Source organism: Trachypithecus francoisi, unplaced genomic scaffold, assembly GCF_009764315.1.
Source record: "Trachypithecus francoisi isolate TF-2019V2 unplaced genomic scaffold, Tfra_2.0 Lachesis_group8, whole genome shotgun sequence".
In the NCBI taxonomy this organism is placed as follows: Eukaryota; Metazoa; Chordata; class Mammalia; order Primates; family Cercopithecidae; genus Trachypithecus; species Trachypithecus francoisi.
Genome location: NW_022681473.1, coordinates 68,295,771 through 68,322,850, shown reverse-complemented (window position 1 = coordinate 68,322,850; position 27,080 = coordinate 68,295,771). Strand labels below are relative to the sequence as shown.

Below are 27,080 nucleotides of genomic sequence, written 5' to 3'. Positions count from 1 at the left end.
GAGTGCCTATGTACACATACTCTAGCGCCTTCTTACTCTTCATTGTAAACATTGGGGTCTGCTCATTTTCCCTTTAGTTTGTTGGAAAAACACACAAAGCTACTTAAATTAGTTGAGGAAAATGTCCTCTTCCATTTTCAGTGATTTTGTTCGGTAATACTAGTGATAAGGGATATCTACTAAGAGAAAATATGTGGGCTGGATGTGGTGGCTTACGCCTGTAATCCCAGTACTTTGGGAGGCCGAGGTGGGCGGATCACGAGGTCAGGAGATGGAGACCATCCTGGCTAACCTGGTGAAACCCCGTCTCTACTAAAAATACAAAAAAAAAAAAAAAAAAAAAAAAGGCCAGGCGTGGTGGCAGGTGCCTGTAGTCCCAGCTACTTGAGAGGCTGAGGCAGAAGAATGGCGTGAACCCGGGAGGCGGAGCTTGCAGTGAGCGGAGATCGCGCCACTGCACTCCAGCCTGGGGGACAGAGTGAGACTCCATCTCAAACAAAACAAAAAAAAAAAGAAAAGAAAATATGTGTCTCTGGAAATTAGCTATATGCAATATATATATTCCATGTCTGTTTTCTTACATAATCGTTCAGCCACCTTGCAAAGGCAGGGATTACTATTTTTATCCTAACTTTACAGATAAACTAAGGTTCAGTGTGAAGTCATGATCATATAGATAGGGAGTGATAGACCAGGATTTGACCTCAACCTGACCCTTTAAGTCCAGTGGATATTCTTGCCGTTCTACCATAGTTGTGTATGTGTGTATGGATATGTTTAGCAGATTTACTGAGATAATTCACATACCATAAAATTCACCTACTTAGAGTGTATACAATTCAGTGTTTGGGTTTTTTCCTTGTTTCCAGTGGGGTTTTAATTTCAATTTTTTTTTAAAGTATATTCACATGGTTGTAGAAGTACTACAATCTAGTTTTAGAATATTTTGTTTTAGCTGGGCATAGTGGTTTATGCCTGTAATCCCAGCACTTTGGGAGGCTGAATCAGGAAGATCCTTTGAGCCTAGGAGTTTGGGAACCAGACTAGGCAACATAGGGAAACCCTGTCTCTACAAAAAAAAATTTTTAATTTATCTGGGCCAGGCCTGGTGGCTTATGTCTGTAATCCCACCACTTTGGGAGGCCGAGGTAGGCAGATCTCTTGAGCTCAGGAGTTGGAGACCAGCCTGGGCAACATGACAAAACTCTGTCTCTACAAAAAATACAAAAATTAGCCAGGCGTGGTGGTGCACGCCTGTATTCCCAGCTACTCGGAAAGTTGAAGTGGGAGGATTAGTGGAGCCCGGGAGGCAGAGGTTGCAGTGAGCAGAGATCATGCCACTGCACTCCAGCCAGGTGATAGAGTGAGAACCTGTCTCAATAAATCAATAAATAAACAAACAAACAAATAAAATAAAATTAGCTGGGCATAGTGGCGTGTCCCTGTGGTTTCAGCTGCTTGGGAGGCTGAGGTGGGAAGAAGATCTCTTGAGCCCAGGAGGTTGAGGTTACAGGTGGGCCGTGATAGTTCCACTGCACTCCAACCTGGGGGTGACAGAGCAAGACCCCATCCCCCCTCCAAAAAAAAAAAAGAAGAATATTTTGTCCTCCTAAAAGTAACATGGTTGTTGTAATGTGTGTTTTTCATTTTATTGTTGGATAATATTTGGCAATATTTTTTGCTGAAAAATATTCTATTGTATGAAATTCTGTTTATTTCTATGTAATTGTATTAACTGCTGAATTCTGTTGTATGGATATACCACATTTTATTTATTCATTTATCAGTTCATGGATATTTGGGTTGTTTCCATTTTTTGGCTATGACTAATGCTACTATGAACATTTATGTACATATTTTTGTGTAGATATATATTTTCATTTACCTTTAGGTATATATTTAGGAGTAGAATTGCAGGGTCATGTGCTAACTCTGTGTTTAACTTTTTGGGGAACTACCTGACTGTTTTCTAAAGGGGGCGTACCATTTTACATTTCCACCAGCAGTGTATGAGAGTTCTTATTTCTCCACATCCTTGTAAATACTTCTTACTATCTTTTTATTTTAGGTATCTTAGTGGGTGTGAAGCGGTATTTATCTCATATGGTTTCGATTTGAATTTCCTTAAAGACTAATGATTTTGAGTATCTTTTCATGTGTTTATTGGCCACTTGGATATCTTCCTGGGACAAATGTCTATTTAGATCCTTTGTCCATTTTTAAATTGGTTTGTCTTTTTATTTATTTATTTTTTGAGACGGAGTCTTGCTCTGTCACCCATGCTGGAGTGCAGTGGCGTGATCTTGACTCACTGCAACCTCCACCTCCTGGGTTCAAGTGATTCTCCTGCCTCAGCCTCTCCAGTAGCTGGGACTACAGGCGTGTGCCACCATGCCTAGCTAATTTTTTGTATTTTTAGTAGAGATGGGGTTTCACCGTGTTAACCAGGATGGTCTCGATCTCCTGACCTCGTGATCCGCCTGCCTTGGCCCCCCAAAGTGCTAGGATTACAGGTGTGAGCCACCACGCCCGGCCTCTTTTTTACTAATATTATAAGAGTTCTTTGTATATCCTGGATACAAGTCTCCTATCAAATATATGTTTTGCAAAGATTTTCTCCAATTTTGTGAATTGTCTTTTTACTTTCTTGATGACATTATTTGTAGCACAAAAGTTTTTATTTTTGATGTATTCTAGTTTATTTAGTTCTTTTGTTGTTTGATTTTGGTGTTATATCTAAGAAACCATTCAAGGTCATAAATATTTACACCTATGTTTTCCTCTGAGAGTTTTATACTTTTAGCTCTTACAATTAAAGCTATGATCCATTTTGAGTTAGTTTTTCCATGTGGTATGAGGTAGAGGTCAATTTTCATTCTTTTGCATGTTTACATCCAGTTGTTTCAGCACCATTTGTTGAAAAGACTATTCTTTCTTCGTTGCATTGTCTTGGCACTCTTGTTGCAAAACAGTTGACCACAAACATAAGCATTAATTTCTTGACTGTCAGTTCCATTTAATTGACCTGTATCTCTGTTCTTTTGCCAGTACCGTACTGTCTTGATTACTCTAGGTTTATAATCAAGTTTTGAAATTGGGAAGTGTTAGTCTTCTTTGTTTTTCTTTTTCAAGGTTGTACAAGTTTTACATTTAGGTTTTTCTTTTTAATGCTATTGTAAATGATTTTTTTTTTAATTTCAATTTTTGGATTGTTCATTGCTGTGTGGAGAAATACAGTTGATTTTTGTATCCTGCAGCCTTGCTGAACTTTTTAATTCCAACGGATTTGTTGTTTTGGTGTTGATTCCTTAGAATATTCTGTATACAAGATTATGTCATCTGTGAATATAAATACCTTTACTTTTTATTTTTTGAGATAGGGTCTCATTCTGCCACCTAAGCGGGAGTGCAGTTGTACAATCTTAGTTCACTGCAGCCTTGATTTATTGGGTGTAAGCATTCCTTCAGCTTTAGTCTCCTGAGTAGCTGAGACTACAGGTGCGTGCCACCACAACCAGCTAAACTGCCTTTTTTCTAATCTAGGTGCTTTTATTTCTCTTTCTTTTTCTTTTCTGTCTTTATTCCCCCCCCCCCCCCCCCCCCCCCCCCCCCCGGCCACACACACACACCTAATTGCTCTGGCTAGAACCTTCAGTACAATGTTAAATAGAAGCGGCACAAATGGACATCTTTGTCTTGTTTCTGATTTTAGGGAGAAAGCATTCAGTTGTTTACCAGGTAAGTATGATATTAACTGTGGTTTTTCATAGATGCCTTTTATCAGATTAAGGACGTTGCCTTCTATTCCTCATTTCTTGAGTATTTTTATTGTAAGAGGGTATCAGATTTTGTCAAATGCTTTTTCTGTGTCAACAGAGATAATTCTCTGGCTTTTCCCCTTTATTGTGTTATTGTGCGGTATTAATGAATTGATTTTTTGGATATTAAAACAACCTTGCATATCTGGAATCATTATGTCTTATTAAAAGTACTTGTTGAGCACCAACTGTTTAAGCTTGTGGGAGTACACAGATGAGTAAGATGGGGCTATTCACTTTAATTGAGGAGACAAAAAAACCACACAGGCTTAAACTTTAGAGCACAAGAGTGGGATAAAGACAGTACCTTGTGTTGATGGGTGGTAAACAGTTACGAAGTGAACTTTAGAGTGACCTTATTTTAAGGCCATTCAGCAATTGTAGGATTGGCATATTGTTACTTTTTGTGACTTCAGGTATATCCTTTCTCTTCTCCAGATATCAGCTTCACCATCTATACATGGGCAAGTTAGACTTGGTATTTAAGACCCCTTCTAGTTATGACATGTTGTGAAATTACTTGACTTTTGTGGGGCTTCCTTCACTTAGGTCCTTAAGAAGAGTGCCATTTTGATTGCTCCAAATAGCTAGAAAGATGAGTCTTCCTGTTCTGGTTCAGAGTGGGGAGAAGATGCTTTACTTCTTTCTTAGTTGGCCTTGACTGCACTCTCATCTCAGAGAGATGATTGCCTTCCATATCAGTCCACATTCTGGTGAGAGGGGTAACTCTTAAGAAAGACCATTTCCCTTAGCATCACATAAATCCTATGAGAGGAAAAGACCACTGAAGAGGGTATTAGGGGTACATGTTTTTTAGGGCTCAGCTGTATATTTAACTCATTGTTAAACATTGGGTAGGTCAGTTCATTCTGTTCATACTTCAGTTCCTTAGAGAATAACACTTCTATTGCATAATCTCTCAGGGTTGTTGATATGAGACACAAATTATATCTTAGATACATACAAAGCTTTATATATTGGTTATTTGCAAAAGGTAGAGTTGCATAATGTAGCAGAAGTGCAAATTATCTTGTAAATGTTGTAAAATAGTGCAGATAATGTAAATACTAGCAAAATGTTGCAAATAATGTAGGAAAAATGCACTAAATGAATCACCGGTCCTCGTTTTTGGCATGAGGGACTGGTTTCAGGGAAGACAATTTTTTCCATGGACTGAGCTTGTGGGGGTGGGGGTGGTTTCAGGATGATTCAAATGTATTATGTTTATCATTAGATTCTCATAAGGAACACACAACCTAGATCCTTCTCATGTGTAGTTCACAGTAGGGTTTGTGCTCCTATGAGAAGCTAATGCTGCTGCTGATCTGACTGGAGTTGGAGCTCAGCTTTGCTCCCTTGCCCTCTGCTGTGAGGCCCAGTTCCTAACAGGCCATGGTACTGGTCCTGGGAGTTGGGGACCCCTGAAATAAATTACTACATTTTAGACTTCTGTGTTTTTGGCACATTTGATATGTGCTTTAAAGATTCTTTTCCTAACACTTCACAACAATTATTCGTCCCCATTTAAGAGAGGAGGAAATTCCAGTTCAAAGAGATTGAATAATCAGCCCAAGGGCACAGTCAGCAATCACACTGGATCTAACTCTAGAGTTCATATTCTTTCTATTATATTTTTGCTGCCTTTGGTAAAGAGATGTTTTCCTCTATCGCACTTGTTTTGAAAAGGTCTTGATAGTGTGGGTCACAGTGGTCCATTTTAAGAAAGGATAAAATTTGCTTTTGTTGACAGCCACAGCTTGTTCCCACTGTCTAAACAGTACTAGACTTTGGAGGAGACAGTAGGTCTGAGACTAATTTTATTCACTGGTTATTCGGACACTCATAGGACTGGGCCAAAATGGGAACAAGGACTAACAAGGTCATTATCTCAGTGTTGAAGAACATTTGAGGTCATTAAACTTTGTTCTCATCAAATGGGGGAGTCTGGAATATGTTTTTCCTCACCTAAAACCTGATGTCCTGTAAACCTCAGCCTGACTCACTTGAAGACTTGTTATCTTCTTTTTTTTTTCTATATCCCCCAATATTTAATCACTACCAGACACGTAACCTAATTCTTAGAAGAGTATTTTCTTTGGCACCACACAAGCTCTATATGGCAGGAAGGAAATACGAGGTTCAGAAAGAGTCTAGTCTCAGTCTTACCTTTAACTTCACTCTGTGACCCTGGAAAAATACCTTTCTTCTCTACTCCCACTGCTACTGCTGTATTTCTAGATCTTCACCATCTGTTTTGTTTTTATTAAAATAATTTAAAAAATGATATCAAGCTTAGCTTTTCTGGGTCATTTGAGAATGAGTTGCTGACATGACCCTCCATCAACCCCACCTTATTTCCTACATAATAAGATGGTTGTATAAGCACAATGCAACCATAAAAATAAGGAAGTAAACACTGTTCGGTTACTATTATCTATTCCTCACACTCATTCAAGCTTTGCTAATTGTCCAACTGTCTTTTATAGCAAAAGAATGTAGTTCAGAATCACATGTTACATTTAGAAGCTATATCTTTTTAGTGTCCTCGGTTTTTCCTTGACTTTGATAACCTTGACACTTTGGAAGATTATAGGCCAATTATTTTGTAGAATATCAGATATAGCAGGTGTTTTATAGAATGTCATCACCAGTCTTATGTTATGCATCTTTGGCAGTAAATATTACAGAACTGGTGCTGTATTCATTTCATTGCATCCTTTTAGATGGTGGTGATTTTAGTTTGTCCCATGACTATTGATGTTCATTTCAGCATCTTGCTTAAGATGGTGTCTACCAGCCTTCTTCACTGTGAAGTTACTCTTTTCTCTTTTATAATTAATAAGTATTTTGTAGGCGGTACTATGTAAATATCCCTTTCCTTGCCAAACTTTCAGTGTATTTAGTTATTTATATCAGTATGGACTCATTTTATTTAATGGGTAATAATCTATTGCTAGCATCATTTGTTTTGGTGCTCAAATTCTCTCTGATTTGGCCAGTAGGAGCCCCATTCAAGTTGGCTTCTGTCAACTTTTGATATGTCCCTATCATTCTTTGACCCCTTCCTTGCTTTCTAGCCCAATTAAGATGTTCTAGGTTCATCTTGTACTTTATACCAGCCAAGGAATCCTGGTGTGTTTTTGTTGTTGTTGTTGTTGTTTGTGTTTTTTTGTTTGTTTATTTTTTAGTGTTAAATGGCATTTAGAATCCAAAATCTGGTTCCTAGATAATGCTCATTGTTATTGGGCCATTGCTGCTCCCAGGCCTTCTCACAGACATAATGAGGAAATGAAGTTCTGACACCCCCATCACAAGCTCTCCCCACTGTGTGGATGCCCTCCTTATCTTGCTTGGGTTTTGGTACCCTGTACCAGGGTGCTCTTCCATGACAACTCTTTCTTAACTGTAGTTGGCTTCTGACACACTTCACCAGAGCTCCCCTCTCTCCTGAGATGGATGACTTCCTTGCTATACTCAGACTATGATATTCCACACCAGTCTACCTCCCTGCCCCAAATGTGGATGCTCGTTTCACCTTGCTTGGGTTCTGATTCTCCTTGCTAGACTACTTGTCTGTTCTTTCTCCCACTCCTGATGGACTCACCCTGATTAGGTCTGACCACAGTGTTGGGCTGCCTTCATCATCTCTTAACTAGACTATTATAACACAAAGCCTCCTAACTGATCTCCCTGCTATCAATCTTCTTATACCTTTCACATTTCTGCAAAAGTGATCATTCTAAAATATAAGTCAAATCATGCCACTCTGTGCTTAAAAACATTGTAATAGTTCCCTTTTGCTTAGAGAATAAATTTCAAGTTCCTTGGGCTGTCATTCAAGGACCTCTAGTATCTGACCCAAAGGTACCTTTCTTCCTCATTTCTTATTAGTTCCTTGGTATACTGTGCACTCCAGTTATGGCTACTGGCTACTCCTTAGACATACCCCAGTACATTTACTCCTCTGGCTTTTTGCCTTTATCCTCTCCTCTGTCTGGCTTAGCTAACTCTCTTCACTGTCTGATAAGATTCCTCAGAGTCTTAGTTCAGATGTATGCTATGGATGTCAGAGCCTGAATACAGTGAAGAAGATAACCGTAAGAGGAAGGAATTAACTGGTGAAACCTCTCTGACCTCTGTAGTCATAAACAGTCCCCTTTTTTTCTACTTCTGATGGAGTATTTACTTCATTCTCTCTCTTTTCACAATCAGCTGTTTATAGTCTGTTGCCCCTGATTCATTGGCTGCTCCTTGAATGCACTCAACACAGGGCATTGCATCTAGTAGACACTCAGGGAATGCTGATGGAACTTGTCAAGGGAATGAATTTTGGGTGGTGAAGTTACCACAGTAGTGAATCTGTTGCTTTCATTTGAAGTCCATTCACAGGTCCCACTGAGGTCTGAGAGGCTCTGACTACAAGAAAGCGTTTGGATTCTGGCATCCTTGGGTCTAGATATCTGCCCTGTGCCAGAGCTCTTTCTGAGAAAATGATACATTCACACTATTCTCCTCTTTGGTAAATTCCAAATATGTCTTTAAAAAATTATCTACACTCTCATCCTAAATAAAATAATTCCTAGCTACAGGAATATAGGTATTTAAAACTTCAAATAATAGCAGTGACATCATCCTACTAAAAAAGCCTGCCCCAAATTGTCTGAAGGCCAGCATTGTGACATGTGTCTCCAGACAGCCTATCCCTGTAGAGACCCTCAGTCTGTCTCTGCAGAGACACTTAGGCTGAAGTGTCAGCAAAGGAGGGTTTTAGACTTTCTCAGTGACTTACCAGTCTGCACTTTTTGGGGCTCTGTGGGAAGCATCACAGGCTAGGTTCCTTGCAGCATGTGAGGGTTTCTAGAGAGGAAGGGAAAGATAGGAGGCTGTATTTCTTTAGATCCCGCTACCAACCCCATTTGCTCCAGCCATAGCAGCACCTTGAACTTTTTTTTTCTGCTCTTTCATTCTTCCAGCGCTTTGTCCAGGTTTTCTTTTCTACTCTGAGATTGAACTGTCTGATTTCAAAGCCTAGGCTCTTTTGTGTTTCATAATCATAGCACTGAATGGTGTTTTTTTCTTTTAAAAAAGATTGCTCATTTTTGCTTTTCCTGTCAGGTTTTCAGTCTCATTAAAACAATTTCTAAATTGAGATCAGAATATTTTCTGATATACAGATTCAATTTTTGCCTCCACAGGGGTTGAATCAAGGTGTACTTACCTACAAGGCTAACTCTTATTTTGATTTGGCCTGAGACACAGTAGAATGTTCCCAATTTAAGATGAGCACTATTCCATCTGCCTGGTGCTAATTGAAACTGAAGAGGAAGGAAAGCTTTTATTTTATAATTGTTTGGAGAGCAGCATGGAAAACTCCTTAGAATGTGATGAACCTGAATTTTCTAATTCCAACTCTGATATTTACTAGGTTTATAAGCTTTGGCAAGTGTTAAGCTCTCTGTGTCCTGGTTTTCTTATCTGTAAAATGAGTATAATAAAGCTAATTTTTAAAGGGCTGTTGTTAGGTTAAGTGATATGATTCTTGTAGGGTTGACTCTGGTTTTGACTTTGTCACCAACAGTGGGAGGTGGGAGTCATCAACCTAAGCATTGTCCCTGGCTTGGTATATGCCATAATTTCACACTAAAGCTACGTTTACTCCCATTATCTTATGTAACCTTCATATTGTGATCAGAGAAAAAAAGATGGTGGTGGTGTTCCCATTTGTCAAATAAGGAAATTGGTACTCAGAGAAGTTGAGTGGCTTGTCTGAAAACAGAGACATCTGACTCCTAGTCTGAGACTCCCTTTGTTCTTAACCAGTCTTAGGAGAGGGCTGTGTGGTGTGTAAAAAAAAAAAAAAAAAAAAAAAACCAAAGGCCTTCAATTGAAAGTCAGGAATGGGCTTGGTGCAGTGGCTCAAGCTTGTAGTCCCAGCACTTTGGGAGGCTGAGGTGGGAAGATTCCTTGAACACAGGAGTATTTTTTCTTCTTCAGAAACAGGGTCTTGCTCTGTCACCCAGGCTAGAGTGCAGTGGTGTGATCATACCCCACTGTAGCCTTGAACTTCTGGGCTCAAGCGATCCCCCTGCCTTAGCCTCCCAGGTAGCTAGGATTATAGGCAGAAGCCACTGCACTAAGAATATCTTGATTTTATAGTTTTAGCTAGGATAATTTGGGAAAGTCAACTCAGTTTCTACTTTATTTAAACAGAAATATGAACTATTCTTCTGAATTCACTTTGGCAAATAATTATCGAGCATTTACTATGCCTTACGCTGTGCTAGGCCTGTCCCTTCCCTCAGGCTGTTTATACTTCACTAAGGGTGATAGATACAGATAATTATTTTAAGTGAAAAGAGTTGTAACAAATGTATATGTGGCAGAAGATAATGGTGGTTGTGGTAGGAGTGGTCCAGGAGGGTGCCACAGAGATAGCCGTGGGGCTGGGCCTTGCTTCTGAGGAGAAATCTCAAAGGAGGGTATGTAAGAATTAAATTGGATAATGGGTATGAATGTGCTTTATTAGTTACCACATAAATGCAGCTCTTTACAGCTGTCAATTCTTACAGAATGTGCCTCTTTTCTAGAAACCTTGGCTGACCTAGTAGAACACCATAGTTGGAGTCCAAACTTAATTAAAGTGAGAAGACAGATTTTAGTAGATTGGAATTTTATTAAAAAAACAAAAGCAAAAGCCTCTGTGTGAAGTGTTTGGAGTTCAGGTGTCCTTAAAATGGGGTGTGTATGCCTATTAAAACTGTCTTCTACTTCGATGACACAGTGGACCTCAGCTACTTTTGAGTTTATAAAGTTTATCACTTCAAAAAAAAGCCACTTGTGCTCCTGCAGCATTTCAGATATTTAAAACAGCCTTGTAAACAAGTATGTATCCTGGGGAATAAAATGAATCAGGACAAGACAAAGAGAAATTGGGCAGCTGAGCCAAAAGATATGTAATGTTTTTATTTTTTAGATTTGTTTGGGTTCAGTAGTTGTAATTATTGAGAGCTTTCTATGTGCTAGGCTTTGTATGAAGTACTGAGGGAACAGAGATGAATGAAGCATTTCATAAACAAGGGAACATATAGTCTGGCTGGAGATACAAGACACCTGTGGTTAATGATACGCATTTTTATGAGGTGCTCTGAGATCTTAAAGGTGGAGGACCTACTCAAGCCATTGGGTGAGGACTGCATCAGAGATGGCAAGTTAGAGGAGATGACACCTGAAGATTATAAGTTTTGGAGGAAACAGAAGGGAATAACGGGAGATAAGTGTGTTCTATGCAGTGGTAATAGCTTGAAGAAAGGCACCAGGATTTAAATAGTACCCGGTACTTAAAGCACCAACAAATAAGAGAAACATTCCTCAGAATTTAATGCTGGAGTGTAGTAACTGATAAGACTTTGTATACTGTCCCCTTTTTGAAGAGATACAACATTTTTAGTTTGTTAGTGTTAGTTACAAGATTTTAGAGTGGAACATTTGTTTTTACTGTGCAGTATTTTGTGTTCCCTATTTTATGAGTCTCATTAGGGGCAAATATGCAATTCCCTAAAGGAGATAATTTAAATGCTTGCTTCCCAGGCTTCCTTGCTTCTGGGGCATAGGCAGTGACCTAGGTTTCACCAATCCAATCCAATATGCCCAGATCACACTTGGATTTAGCACTTAAAGACATGAGAGAGAACGGAATGGGAAACTAACTTTCTTTTTCTGATGGCAGAGGCAGTAGCATCCCCAGCAAGGTTGGGTTCCTGGCACTGAAGTGGCATTGTTGCTTGCGGTTGCTGCAGGGAGGTTGAATTCTTGATACAGAAGTGACAGTGGTACCCATTCTAGCATGTAATGATCAGAAGTAGCTGCAGTGGTTTCCTCATTGGACTAGTTCTGCAGTGTAACTTTGTGCTTTATTCTGGAAGTTTAGCTTTAAGCCTATTTTTCCAACCTTCACCAAATTTTGTGAGCCACCCAGTATTCTTTCAGTAAATTGATTTTCAATAGACTCAGATTTTAAATTGATTTTCACCAGACTCAGAATCTGGTGCTTACATCTAAGAATCCTTTGAGTCAGAGGTCATCAGACTACAGCCTGTGGGACAAATCTGGCCCCATTACCTGTTTTTATAAATAAAGTTTTGTTGAAACATAGCTACACACGTTCGTTTACATATTGTCAGTGGCTGCTTTTGTGCTACAAAGACAGAGTTGAGTTGTTGAGACAGAGATGGTAGAGCCTGCAAAGCCTAAAATATTTACCATTTGGCCTTTTGCAGAATTTTCCAACCCCTACTTTAACTAATAATGGTTGTCCCTTAACAACACTGAAATGTTTCCTTCATGAGACAATGAGTATTAATTTGAGTTTCACCCTTTTCTCTTAAATTTTGGTTTTGGCTTCCAGGATGCTCAGAGCAAAATTTGGTCATGAATTGCAAAGCATGGAGTGTTGGTACTATGTTGTAATTGTCTCCTACTTTATTACTTGTATTCCATTGATGATTACTGTTGTCCTAGGGATGTGTGTGTGTGTGTGTGTGTGTGTATACATATTTATGCTTGTAAGCAACTTGAAAGCCATTTTTGAAGTAGACAGGTTATACTGTTATTCTGTTTTTTTTTTTTTTTTTTAAAGAACCTGGAAAGAGTGATTGCCTGCCTTACTGGGAACATATCAAATTGTGAAGAATATTCTCAGTCTTCCTTTCATATCTACCTAGTATTGTCTTAATTTGCTCAGATCTTTTTCATTCTCATGCTAATAGGAATTTATTTATGGTTAGAGACCAGTGGCTAATAATGAATCAATATTTCAGACTAGTAAGAAGCATCTTTTTCTTGATTCTCTAGTATGCTTCTTGTTTGTCTCAATTAGAAATATTTTCAGCCGTAAGTAGTAGAAAACCTAACAGTGATTTAAAATATAGGAATTAATTTTCCGGAGGGAGGGTATTGGTTGCTTGTATAGGATGGGATACAATACCATTTAGAACCCAGGCTCTTTCTGTTTTTCTACGCTGCCAGCCTTTTCCACTCGGCCACTCTGCCATCGAGTGTGTGCTTTCCACTCTTGTACTTACGACCTCAAGGTTACGAGGCTACTGCAGCTCCAGAAAGAATGTTTGAAAAAGGAAGAAAGGGGTTGAAAGGCAGAATTAGCACTCTGCCTGTGTTCTATTTTATAATTAAAGCAACCATTTCCCCAGAATCCTTAGAAACTTACTGACTAGAAAGAACTTTGTCACAGGGACATGCCCAGCTTTAGAGGAGGCTGGGAAAATGAGTGTTTAATTGTCTCATTACTTTCATGGATAAAATTAGGGTTGGCAAAATTGGCAAGGATGAAGGGATGAACGGATATTGATTAGGGATTTGAAAGTCATTTGATTTTAGTGACTTTTTTTTTCTTTGAGACAAAGTCTCGCTCTGTCGTCCAGGCTGGAGTCTAATGGCGCAATCCCGGCTCACTGCAACCTCCGCCTCCCAGATTCAAGTGATTCTTCCTGCCTCAGCCTCCCAAGATTACAGGTGCCCACCACCACGACTGGCTAATTTTAGTATTTTTAGTAGTGATGGGGTTTCACCATGTTAGCAAGGCTGGTCTCAAACTCCTGACCCCAGGTGATCCACCCGCTTCAGCCTTCCCAGAGTGGTGGGATTACAGGCGTGAGCCCCTGTGCCCTGCTTTTAGTGACTTTTTAATATGATTTTTAAGAATGTATTTGTACTCTGTATGATTTTATAAAAATGTGTGCTGGTGCCTGTGTTTTACTGGAGCTATTTCATTTTGGGCTGGAGATATAGTAGTAAATGAGGAGATAAATACTACCTTTCCAGTCTAGAGATAAAAAGAAATACTATCAAATACTTTCTGTAAATTGGATAAGTGTTTGGGAAGACTTCTATAAGGGCCATATTTAGGAGTCATTAAATCTGTTTGAGGGATTATAGGAAGCCTTCATAGAAGTGGTGACATTTAAGCTGGGTCCTAAAGGATAGGCGAAGGGAGGAAAACTTATGGGATTATGCAGTAACTTGTTGCTGTATCTTCCCTGCTGAGGGGTTGATTGGCAATGTTAATACCTCAGAGATTGTCCATTTCATTATTAGATACCTCTGATTATTATAATGTTCTTATAGAATTCTCCATTTCTTCCTCCCTTCCCCTGTCTCTCTTTTTGGTCAGAAGGGCAAAAGGCGATTTGTATGACATGGTGAGAGGAGAACTCTTGGACAGTTACTTTAAGTCACTCTAAGAGTGCATCCACATTCCTTTCCTAGCCTTCAGGATTCTCTGTAGTTTTTTTCTGACTGGTCTTTCTAGCTCCATTTATTCATTTATTCCTTCATTCAGCCGTTACTTATCTATCACCTATTGTTTGCAAGGAATAGTTCTGAGGTCTGGAGATAAAGACAAAGTCTTTGCCCTTGTGGAGCATATGTTGATTGGAGGGAGCCAGGCAATAGGCAAATAAATGTCAGTTGATGATAAGTGCCAGAATACAAATAAAGCAGGATACGGTGGAATAAAGGGTGCTGATGTAGAGTAGAGGGAGATTTTTAAATCATTTTACAAAGAATGGTTAGGGAAGAATTATCTGATAAAGTGATCTTTCAGCAGAGACTTGAAGGAAGGCAATAAGCCATATGGATATCTGAGGGGAAATGTGTTTTCAGGCATAGTCACCATAGGGTACGAAGGCCTGGAGGAGAGAGTGTATATAGCCTGTTGGAGAAAGCCTTGGTGCCTGGAGCAGAGTGAGTGAAGTGGGGAAAAGTCAGAGATAAGGTCAGTGAAGTAGCAGGGTAAGATGAGGGGAGGAGGTAGAGGAAGGTAAGATCATATAAGGCCTTGTATGTCTTTGTAAGGACTTTGGCTTTTACATTGAGATTGGGGAAGCCACTGGAAGATTTTAAGCAGAACAGAGTGATGTGATCTGTGACATATTTTAAATAGATCACCCTGGGAGGCAAGAATGGATCAGTTAAGAAGGATGTTGTAATATTCTCGGTCAGAGTTTCCTAACAATGGCACTATTGACATTTTGGGCAGGATAATTCTTTATTGTGAGGGAGTTATACTATGCATTTTAGGATGTTTAATAGTATCCCTGGCTCCCACTTACTAAATGCCAGTAGCACTTACCCAGTTGTTTTAATCCAAAATTTCCCTAGACATTGCCAAATATCCCCTGGAGAGCAGAGCAAATCTGTCCTCCCCTCCCCAACTCCTCTTCACCCCACTATTGAGATCCACTGTTGTACACAAAAATTGCTGATGGTTTGGACCAAGGTGATGACAGTAAAGGTGATGAGAAGTGGTTGGACCGTAGATCTGTTTTGAAGGTAGAGTTGATAGAATTTGCTGATGGATGCTTGTGGGTGCTGATAGACAAAAAGTGGAGTAAAAAATGAATCAGATTTTTGGCTTAGCAACTGTAAGAGTAGAATTGCCATTTATTGAGGGGTAGGGGGGAGGAAACACCTGAAGGGGGAACAGAGTTTTGACCTGTTAAGTCTGACAATCAGTGACACAGCTTTGTCTCCTCCTATTGTCTTTAAAAATGCTTTTCCTTTTGAGGGTAAGAACTAGGTCATGTCATCTTTGCATCCGTAGTGACAAGCATTGTGTCTGGCATGTAGAATATGTTCAATAAGTGGTGAATGAATGATGAGATTATTTGCTATTTCCAAGAAGGACCAAGCTATTTACTGTTTCCTAAACCACTCATACTTTTTTCTCGTTTGGCCCTTTGTTTTTGTGATTCACTCAAGGGAAATCTCAATATCGCTATGAAAATTTTACTCCTTCTTCAATACCAATCCAAATACTGCCTCTACCACGAAGCTTTTCTTAGTTCTGCAGGTATAATTAATGTCTCCCTTCTCTGCACTTCTTTGCCTTGTTTGAAATTCAAGTATGCTTTGACTTATGACTGACTGCCACTAAATAGATTTATTAGTACCTTTTTTCATTTCCATCTTTCTTTTGCTTGTTTCTTTACAGTGTTTTTGTAAGCTACTATTATTATTTATTTTATACTCCACCTCATATCAAGATCTAAGGTGCTCTAGATCATCATTACTGAAAGTATACTCCACAGAAAGTGACCTTAACAGGCACCTTACCATCTAATCACTACAAGAAAAAATGTCATTTCAGATGTTGTTTTAAATCCAACATCATCATTGTTGACTGATTTCCTTGTACATTTAACTGGTTGTGTCAGGAGATTTATAATTTTCACTTAGTACATATATTGTTTTAAAAGTTATTTGTGGTTTCTAAAGAACCCAATAAAAATAATCATTTTCAAATCCTTTAGGCACTTTAATCACACTATTCATCAGTTATAAACCATTAGATTGAAAGCTGTAGTCTCCAAACAAAACCAAATTTTTGAATGATTATTGATCATTCGCTTTTATAATAGAGTTAGCAGGAGTTGCTAACTCATATGCCTACAGAGGAGAGATAAATGACGTAAAAAGGCCTGGTTAGGCTTAAGATGACTACAGAGACAAAACATTGCTGGCCAAGGTCCATGGCTTATAAGAATAATTTGTTAATTATTTACTTTGAAAACCAGAGGACTATTTAAATGAAAGGAGTTATTGCACTTAAAATATGTTAACTGCTAACTTGTGTAACTTCAGCAAGTCATTTGAGATCTCCAAGATTTAATTTCTTTGAATGTACAGAGTCATCTCTAAAGTTGCTTTTACCTCATTTGATTCTGTTAGTAATAAATAAAACTGCTGGCATCTTACCAGTATGCCTCAATTTCATAAGTATTGTGTTTCATCAGAGGGAACTAAACTTAGCCAAGTTTCCTATAGCAGCAGCCACCATTGAAAGAGAGAGACATTGTATTAGCCAGCCAGTTAACTTTCGGTAACCAAACCAGTATTTGGTTATTCAGAACTGAAATCTAAAATAGATGATGTCTGAATTTGATCGTTCCTGCTGAAAATATTAGTGGTTCTGCCTAATACTGTACATAGACGTTTTGTTGTTTTGTCTACCTGATCCTATTTATTTTGTTCAGTCATTTTTCTAGTGCAGCACTTTTTAGTTTTGTATTTGCCAACTTCCCTTATTAGTGGTGATTTCCCGGAGATGTAGGCCATTTCTAGGTCATCTTTAATCCTCAAAACCTGGAACAGGCAAGAGCACATGACAGATGTTTGAAAAATGTTTGAAGAGATGGCATGCTTATTAGCTTTGTAGGTGACAAAAACTGAAAGAGAAAACTAATATTTAGATGAGTGAGCTTGGAATGATGGGCTGAAGCCAAAGAGATGAAATTTAGGAGGAAGACAGCAAAGTTCTGCATTTTAAGTCTCAAAAGAAATGGCAACATATGGGCAGGCTGGAGGAGACTTAGCATGATGCTATTCTTATGAAAATGGTGGTTTGGCTGCTGAAGCTCAATGTCAGCCAAAGGCATTGCAGTGGATAAAAATCTAATGCAACTTCAGGCTGAATTATTGGAAGTATTAAGTACAGTTAAAGGAGGTGATAGTTCCACTATGTTTTGCAGGGGACAGACTGCACTTAGAGTATCATGTTCCCCTCGGGGTACCAGGCAGTAAGAGGATCATTGCAAACAGAACTCTGTTTAGTGGAGGGTACTCTAGATCATCATTACTGAAAGTGTAGTCTGAACTGTTCCCAGCCCACAATGGGATAAGTGTAGAAATTGAAAGTACTTAGAAATCTTTATAGCAATTTGTCAGAGTAATTTTATGTGTAATGAATCTAATAAAAAGGAAGATGAACTTTATCTTGTATGTCTTTCTTTTTTTTTTTTTTGCTTGATAATTTTTTTATTTTAATAGACTTTATTTTTTAGAGTTTTAGTTTCTGTAAAGAAAAATTGTGTAGAAAATGCAGAATCCAGCTGGGCGCAGTGGCTCATACCTGTAATCCCAGCACTTTGGAAGACCAAGGCAGGTAGATCCCCTGAGGGTCAGGAGTTCAAGACCAGCCTGGCCAACATGGTGAAACCCCATCTCTACTAAAAATACAAAAAATTAGCCAGGCGTGGTGACGTGCGCCTGTAATCCCAGCTACTCGGGAGGCTGAGGCATGAGGATTGCTTGAACTGGGGAGGTGGAGGTTGCAGTGAGCCCAGATCACGCCATTGCACTCCAGCCTGGGCAACAGGAGTGAAACTCTGTCTCAGGAAAAAAAAAAAAAAAAAAAAGGAAATGCAGAATCCCTCTCTCCCCGTTTCCTCTATTATCACCATCTCATTAATGTAGAATTGATGAACCAATATTGATACATTATTATTGACTAAAGTACATAGTTTACATTAGGGTTTACTCTTTGGGTTGTATAGTTCTGTAGGTTTTGACAAATACATAGTGTGTGTATCCACCATTATAGTATCATACAGAATAGTTTTATACCCTAAAAATGCCCTGTGCTTCACCTGTTCATTCCTTAACCATTAACCCCAACCTTTCAAATACCTGGCAGCCACTTATCTTTTTACTATTTCTCTAGTTTAGCCTTTTTCCAAATATCATGTAGTTGGAATCAGCCTTTTCAGACTGGCTTCTTTTACTTAGAAATCTACATTTTAGGTTTTTCCATATCTTCTTGTGGGTTGATAGTTCATTTCTTTTTTTACTGAATAATACTACATTGTATGACATACCACAGTTTATTCATTCAATCTTGAAGGATATCTCAGTCGCTTCCAGTTTTTAGCAATTCTGAATAAAACTGCAATAAACATTCATGAGCAGGTTTTTGTGTGAACATAGTTTTCAACTCATTTGAGTAAATACCTAGGAATACTATAATCACATTATGATGATTCAGTCAGTGATGGACCACATATATGATATAGCCATCATCACCTATTAATGCAACATATTACTCATGTTTGTGGAGATGCTGGTGTAAACAAACCTACTGTGTTACCAGTCATATAAAAGTATAGAACACATAATTATATGTATTATATAATACTTGATAATGATGATAAATGACTCTGTTACTGGTATATATATTTACTATGCTTTTTGTTGTTATTTTAGAGTGTACTCCTACTTATAAAAAAAAGTTAACTGTAAAGCAGCCTCAGGCAGGTCCTTTGGGAGGTCTTCCAGAAGAAGTCATTGTTATCATAAGAGATGCCAGCTCCATGCATGTTACTGCCCCTAAAGATCTTCCAGTGGGACAAGATGTAGAGGTGGAAGACACTAATCTTGACAGTGGGACAAGATGTACAGGTAGAAGACACTAATATTTACAGTCCTGACCCTGTGTAGGTCTAGACTAAAGTGTGTGTTTATGTGTTAGTTTTCAACAAAAAGTTTAAAAGGTAAAAAAATAAAAATAGATAGGCATGGTGGCTCACACCTGTAATGCGAGCACTTTGGGAGGCCGAGACAAGTGAATAGCTTGAACTCAGGAGTTGGAGACCAGCCTGGACAACATGGTGAAACTCCATCTCTACTGAAAATACAAAAATTATCTGGGCATGGTGGCACATGCCTGTAATTCCAGCTACTCGGGAGGCTGAGGCACAAGAATTGCTTGAACCCAGAAAGTGGAGGCTGCAGTGAGCCAAGATCATGCCACTGTACTCCTATATGGGTGATGGAGTTGAGACTCTATTATTATTACTACTACTACTACTACTAATAATACTACAAAGAATACAAAAAAGCATTAGAATAAAGCTATAAAGAAAATATTGTTGTATAGCTGTACAGTGTGCTTGTGTCTTAAGCCAAGTATTAACTACAATAGAGTCAAAATTTTTTTTTTTTTTTTGAGACAGAGTCTCGCTCTGTCGCCCAGGCTGGAGTGCAGTGGCCGGATCTCAGCTCACTGCAAGCTCCGCTTCCCGGGTTCATGCCATTTTCCTGCCTTAGCCTCCCGAGTAGCTACAGGCGCCCGCCACCACGCCCGGCTAGTTTTTTTTGTATTTTTTAGTAGAGATGGGGTTTCACCATGTTAGCCAGGATGGTCTTGATCTCCTGACCTTGTGGTCTGCCTGTCTTGGCCTCCCAAAGTGCTGGGATTACAGGCTTGAGCCACCGTGCCCGGCCAAGTCAAGATGTTTTTAAAAAATTAAAAAGTTTATGAAGTAAAAACTTATAGGAAGTTAAGATTAATTTATTATTGAAGAAAGAAAAAAAATTAAAGTTTAGTGCAGTCTAAACATATATTGTTTATAAAGCCTACCATAGTGTACAATAATGTCCTAGGCCTTCCCATTCACTTACCACTCACTCACTGGCTCACCCAGAGAAACTTCCAGTCCTGCAAGTTCCATTCATGGTAAATGCCCTTTACAGATGTACTGTTTTTTTTTGTTTGTTTTTTAAAAATCTTTTATGGCGTATTTTTACTGTACTTTTTCTATGTTTATGTATGTTTAGATACATAAATACTATTGTGTTACAGTTGCCTGGTATTCAGTACAGTAACATGCTATACAAGTTTGTAGTCTCGGAGCAGTAGTAGGCTATACCACATAGGCTAGGTGTGTAGTAGGCTGTACCATCTAGGTTTGTATGTGTACACTCTGTGATGTTCACATAACAATGAAATCACCTAATGACACCTTTCCCAGAATGTATGCCTGTCATTAAGTGACACGTAACTGTATTTAGCTTTGTAAGAAATTCCTAAACTATCTTCCAAAGTGGTTGTACCATTTTGCATTCTCACCAGCAATGAATGAGAGAGTTCCTGTTGCTGCATATCCCTATCACCATTTGGTGTTGTCAGTGTTTTGGATTTTAGTTATTCTAATAGATGTGTAGTAATACCTCATTGTTGTTTTAATTTGCAATTCTCTAATGATAAAAGATGCTGAGCATCTTTTCATACGCTTGTCATGCGTATATCTTCCTTGGTGAAGTGTCTGTTCAGATCTTTTGCCCAGCTTTTTTTTTCTGTAATTGGGTCACGTCTTATTGAGTTTTAAGAGTTCTATGTATATTTTGATACAAGCCTTTTATCAGATGTGTTTTCTTCCAGTCTATGGTTTGTTTCTTCATTCTCTTAACACTGTATTTTGCAGAAATTTTAAATTTTAATCAAGTCTAACATGTCAATTTTTTTCTTTCATGGATCTTGCTTTTGGGGCTATATCTAAAAAGTCATTGCCAAACCCAAGGTCATCTAGATTTTCCCCTACATTATATTTTAGACATTTTAGTTTTGCATTTTGCAAATGCAATGGTCTGTGATCCATTTTGAGTTAATTTTTGTAAAAAGCATAAAGTCTGTGTCTAGGTTCATTTTTTTGGATGTGGATGTCCAGTTCTAGCACAATTTATTGAAAAGACTGTCTGTGACCTGCCCTGGAGGACGTTGCTCCTGGAGCAGAATTAGAAATTTACAGAGAGCCACCTCGCTGAATGTGAGGAAACACTGCCTCATAGTGCTAGTGGAAAGTGAGCTCCTCATTCCTGCAAGTATTTCAGAAAAGCCTGGAAGACCATCCAAAGGGGATGCTGCATGGAGTGGGAAGTTGAGTAAGATAAGTTCCTATGATTATTGATTATTAGTTTGAAAAGCTGTGTCTAAGGCAGAGGACTACTTCTGGCTCTCATTCACCCTGTGTAAATTGGGATGAAGGACATGGTGTGGGGTTAAAAAAAAAATCTTAAAATGACTCTGAAGCTGAATCCTCAGACTACAGCAACTCTCCGAGTCTCTATTATTGACCAATTCTTTTTTTTTTTCCTTTTTCTTTTTTTGAGATGGAGTTTCGCTCTTGTTGCCCAGACTTGAGTCCAGTGGTGCGATCTCGGCTCACTGCAACTTCCGCCTCCCGGGTTCAAGGGATTCTCCTGCCTCAGCCTCCCGAGTAGCTGGGATTACAGGTGCCCGCCACCACCCAGCTAATTTTTTGTATTTTTAGTAGAGACGGGGTTTCACCATGTTGGCCAGGCTGGCCTTGAACTCCTGAGCATTTACCAGATGTGTGGTCTTCGGGAAGTCACTGACTTCTTTGACCCATTGTATTCTGTTTTCCACCAAGTTCTGCTGCTGCTTCTTCCAAGCTGTGTCTTTAGAAAATATGCTTGCTTCTTTTTACATTATCTTACAATATGTTAGTCTAAATCATTACCATTTTCTGTTGCCTGAACCTCTGAGAGAATTTATTATCTTGTTTCTTATTTCCACTCCTACCCCCTTTCTCCGCTGAACAGCCAGTGATCTTTTAAAAAATGTAAGACAGAGTTTGTCATCCTGCTTTCAAACCTTTCAAAGCCTTCCCACTGATAAAACTTGGAACAAAAGCCTAACTCCTAATTATGACCCAAAAGACACCACGTAATCTGACTTCTGTCATGCCTCTTAAGAGCAAGGTTTGGGAGGGGGAAGAGTGAGGTAATACTACCTCCTAGGGAGCATTTGCAAATGTGTGAAGGTGTGTTTTATTGTTTCAGTAATTGGGAGGCACTACTAGAGGCACTACTAGTCTGGGCCATGTTGGTAAATGTTCTATAATGTGTTGTTCAGCTCAGGTTCCATCACAATGCCTGATACACAATAGTTGGTTAAAAAATATTGTATGAGCCCTGGACATTTTCCCTGGACCTCCGTTTTGACATATGTGAATTGGTATAGTGCCTACTTCATAAGGTTGTTTTGAGAGAGACATAACATTTATAAAGTACCTGGTACACGGTAGTTCTTAATAAATGGTAGCAGTGGCCAGGTGTGGTGGCTCACGCTTGTAACCTGCAGTTTGGGAGGCTGAGGCAGGAGGATTGCTTGAGAACAGGATTTGAGACTAGCCTGGGCAACATGGCAAACCCCATCTGTACAAAAAATACAAAAATAATGGGGTGTGGTGGCAGGTACCCCTGTAGTCCCAGCTACTTGGGAGGCTGAGGTGGAAGGATCACCTGAGCCCGGGAAGGTCAAGGCTGCAGTGAGCCAAGATCCAACCACTGCACTCCAGCCTGGGCACACAGCAAGACTCTGTCTCAAAATGATGATGATGATGATAATAATAATAATGATAATAATAATAATAATGTAGCAGCTGCAGCTGCTGAGGTTTCTTTGCTTAGAAGCAGTTATAGGGGCCCACCTAGCGTTCTTCCTGGAGCATTAGAATTAGAACCTGGCACGTTTGGGGAGGAGGGAGGTGTATCTCTTTCCCTGAGGCCTAATGTGAATCCTAGGTCTGACCTGAGGAATCCTAGAAGAGACTCCTCTATACTCAGCTGTAGAAACTAAGGCACAGAGGAGCTCTGGTTGTCTTCCTTGACTCTGGAGCTCACACAGGATTCTGACAAGCCCTGGAAAACCTGGCCCTGGAGAGAAATGACCTCCTGCTGCTCCTGCTGGAGACTGGGTGGGGAGAATAGCTGAGACGGTGGGAAGATAGCCGTCTCCCCGCCCTCAGCTCTGCTTTGCAGAAAAGGAGAAGCGCGCGGCTTCCTCCCGCCTCCTTCCCTCCTTTCTTCCCCCGCCCCTTCTGTTTCGCCAACCCCGACGCGGCGCCTTCGCTGCCGCCCTGCGAGGGCGCGAGCGTGCTGCACCTCGGGAGCTGCCGGCTGAGCTGCCAGGAGCCCAGCCCAGCCGAATCGAGCGGAGCCGGTGGAGCAGGGGCCTTGTGGGTATCCGGCTGGGCAGGGAGAGGTGCGGCTCTGCTACGGAAACAATCTCCAGAGATGCCGGGGCCAGCCTTTCCCACCAGGTAATGCCGGCCCTGCCTGGGGCTCCCCTAGCTGGGCCGGGTTCTGAGGGATCTCCTCCGGCTTTCGGAGAATGGTGACACGGGATCCAGTAGATTTTGAGGGGTGTCTTACTTTCCTCTTACCTTAAGGGACCTAAATGAGAGAAGGGGCTGAGGGTGGAACCTTTAGATGAGCCCACCCAGGGCTAGGCCTGCACTGTATTCAGAGCTCTGCCCAGGGAAGGGTGTGAAGGGGAAGCTGCGCCTTTGGGGAACTGCTCTGCCTCAGAAGCTCTGCTCCTTTGCAAGCCCCCTTCTACTTGGTGGCCAAGGTGGTGCTTTCCTCTGCTTTGGCTTAGTCGCTGGCCTGCTGGGACTGTGGGGGCTTTTCTCTGTTAAGAGGTTGAATGAACTGGGAGGGAGGAGACTGGGGGGACTGGTCCTGTTCAGACATCCTCTGTGCTTGAGTTGCCCTATCTGTGCAGTGAAGGACTTGACATTGTTTGTTACTTTGGCTTTTCCAGACCGTCAAACCATCTTTTGGAAAGGTGAGCTGGTTTAGAGTGCTAAAATGGGCTGCAGAGATATCCCTCCCTCAACACTGTAGAAGAGAGGAGAACTTGGGAAGTAGACTTTGGTATCCTGTCTTCCAGCCAGCCTTTCGAATGGCATCTTGCTGGTTCTTCAGGGGCAAAGCAGGTAACAGTAAGTGGTAGAACCAGGATTTGAACTGAAGTCAATCTTCAAAGTCAATCTCAAAGACTGAGAATGCTGATGCTTATTTTAGTGTGGTGCGTAGGTGCGTTAGGTGTAGGGAGGTAGGGTTGGAAAGTAGAAGGTCAAGGTATGTTAATGCTTCTAAACTGGCCAATTTTTCCGTCCTTAGATATAAAGTTGCTTTAAACTAGACTCTCTTCTCTGGAGCCCCTTCCTTATTCTGCTAAGTTAATGACAGAAGTGCCTGTGGTAATATCTTAATCACTATAATTCCTTCCTTCTTTATTACCTGGCACCAAGAAGCTCATGTCAGGCCTGATAATAACCTACTTTGATTATTTTGGACCTCTTTCCTCCCCCTAGTTTTTTCATGACTCTAGGTCTTCCTCTCCTCGCTTTTCTTTCTATTTCCTCCTCCTGATCATTTTTCCTGCCCCCTGCCTACCTTTTCTCCTGCCATCCCTTTCACCCTTCCTCCTCCCCTCTTGCTTCCCCTTTTGTATTTCTCCGCCTGTGTAGCCAGTTTTTCCTTCCCTCTCTTGGATCCTCCCCCTCTTGATTAGGCTTTCTTCTCTTTTCAAAAATTTTTGGTTAAGCTTTCTCATTATTCGTAGGTTACTGGTTTGTAGAGACCTTTTCTGTGTTTGTGAGGTCCAAACGTTGTTTTCTACCTAACTCACCTGCTTCTAGCTTTTACCTCCAAATTTTATCTTCCCCAGGTACCATTCTCTCTCTTTACTGCCTCTGTGCCTTGCTTTGGGCCTGCCAAGAAGCACTTGCTCTTCCTGCATTTGTTTCCTATCTTTTCTGATGGTGGTGGGGCAGCAGGTAGGCAGTAGGGAATAAGCAAGATGGGAAATGGGCCTGAGTGGGAGGAGAGCAAGAATGTCAAGTAGTGCTGGGCAGAGGCTCAAGTTCCCTTTAGTGAGCTAAGTGACTGGGAGGACCAGAAACTCTGGCAGCTGTGAGATGGCTGTGGAGGAAAGGAGGTAGCTCAGGGAAGAAGAGGGAGGATAGCAGGGATGGGTTGGAGGGACAGGAGGAGGAGGCCTGGAGGAGAAGACAGTGCTCTTTTGAAGAAGACAGTGGCCTGGACAAGATAGGGGTTATTTGGGGTAGGGCTGTGTATAGAAAGAGAAAGATTATAGTCTGGGAAAGGGGACTGTATAGGTTAATAATCTTCCCCTTTGATTACTGGCTTTTTGAACTGATTTCTACTCAGCAAATTTTTTTTTAGTTAAAAAATTTGAAAGAATTTACCATGTTTATCATGTTTAAAGTGTACAGTTCAGTTTCAGTAAGTACATTTATATCTTTTTTTCCCCCTTCATCCTCCTCACTCCTTTTCCTGGCCTTTGGTAACCACCAGTCTGCTCTGTATCATCATGAGATCTACTTTTTTACCTCCCACATATGAGTGAGAACATGTGATACTTGTCTTCCTGTACCTGGCTTTTTTTTAATCTGAAAAAATGGCCTCCAGTGTCATCCATATTGCTGCAAATGACAGGATTTTATTCTTTTTTATGGCTGAATAATATTCCATTGTACTTAACTGTACAGTTCAGTTTCGGTAAGTACATTTATATCCTTTTTTCCCCTTCCTCCTCCCTACTCCCTTTTCTGGCCTTTGGTAACCACCAGTCTACTCTGTATCATCATGAGATTCATCTTTTTACCTCCCACATAAACATTTACCATGTTGGGATAAATGACAGGATTTCATTCTTTTCTATGGCCGAATAATATTCCGTTGTGTGTATATATACATATATATAAGTATACATTTTCATTTTGGCTGTTATAAATAGTGCTACAGTGTTCATGGGAGTACGATATCTTTCATCTATTGATTTGCTTTCTTTTAGATATATACTCAATAGTGGAATTGCTGAATCGTATGGTTGTTCTATTTTTAGTTTCTGAGGAACGTCCGTGCTATTCTCCATAGTGGCTCTACTTATTTACATTTTCACCAACAGCATATGAGGGTTCCTTTTTCTCCCCATCCTTGCCAGCATCTATTATTGCCTGTCTTTGTCTTTTTTTTTCTTGAGACAGGGTCTTGCTCTGTTGCCCAGGCTGGAGTGCAATGGTATGATCATAGCCTACTGTAGCTTCAACCTCCCAGGCTCAAGCAGTCTCCTACCTCAGCCTCTGAAGTAGTTGGGACTGCAGGCACATGCCAGCATGCTGGCTAATAAAAAAAAAAAAAAAATTTTTTTTAGAGGTGTGGTCTCCCTATGTTGCCCAGGGTGGTAGTGAACTCCTGGACTCAAGTGATCTACCTGCCCTGGCCTCCCAAAGTGTTGGGATTATAGGCATGAGCTATCGTGCCCAGCCTTTGCCTGTCTTTTTGATACAAGCCATTTTAACTGGAGTGAGATGATGCCACATTATGGTTTTGATTTGCGTTTCTCTGATGTTAGTGATGTTGAGCATTTTTTTCATGTACCTGTTGGACATTTGTATGTCTTGTTATGAAAGACATATTCGGATCTTGGGGTTTTTTTGCTATTTAGTTGTTTGAGCACCTTATATATTCTGGTTATTAATCCTTTGTCAGATGGATAGCTTACAAATATTTTCTTCCATTTTGTGGGTTGTCTCTTCACTTTGTTAATCAACAAAATTTTTGTGAGCTCTGTCCTTAAAGTCGGGGAGTTAGAAGGAAAGCAGAGATGAGAATGACAAAGTTGCTGTTTTATTGACACTCACTGTCAGAATGTGGAATGTGTGTGTGTATGTGTGTGTGTGTGTATTTATATATATTTCTCCATAGTGGCTCTACTAATTTACATTTTCACCAACAGCATATGAGGTTCCTCTTTCTCCCCGTCCTTGCCAGTATCTATTATTGCCTTTTCTTTTT

General features: G+C 40.1%; 1 protein-coding gene across 8 annotated transcripts in view; it reads left to right on the top strand.

Moving 5' to 3' along the window:
- PAK1 (p21 (RAC1) activated kinase 1) overlaps positions 1-27,080 on the top strand; it is a 148,958-nt gene that overhangs the window by 38,795 nt on the left and 83,083 nt on the right. For 2 of the 8 annotated variants that reach the window (XM_033207734.1, XM_033207739.1), the window contains exon 1: positions 23,299-23,512. The exons of 4 other annotated variants lie outside the window; for them this stretch is intronic. The gene's annotated coding sequence lies outside the window, so the exon portion shown is untranslated. Of the gene's footprint in view, positions 1-23,226; positions 23,513-27,080 lie in introns of those variants that run through there. 2 more of the 8 variants (XM_033207736.1, XM_033207741.1) reach the window with 2 other exon arrangements.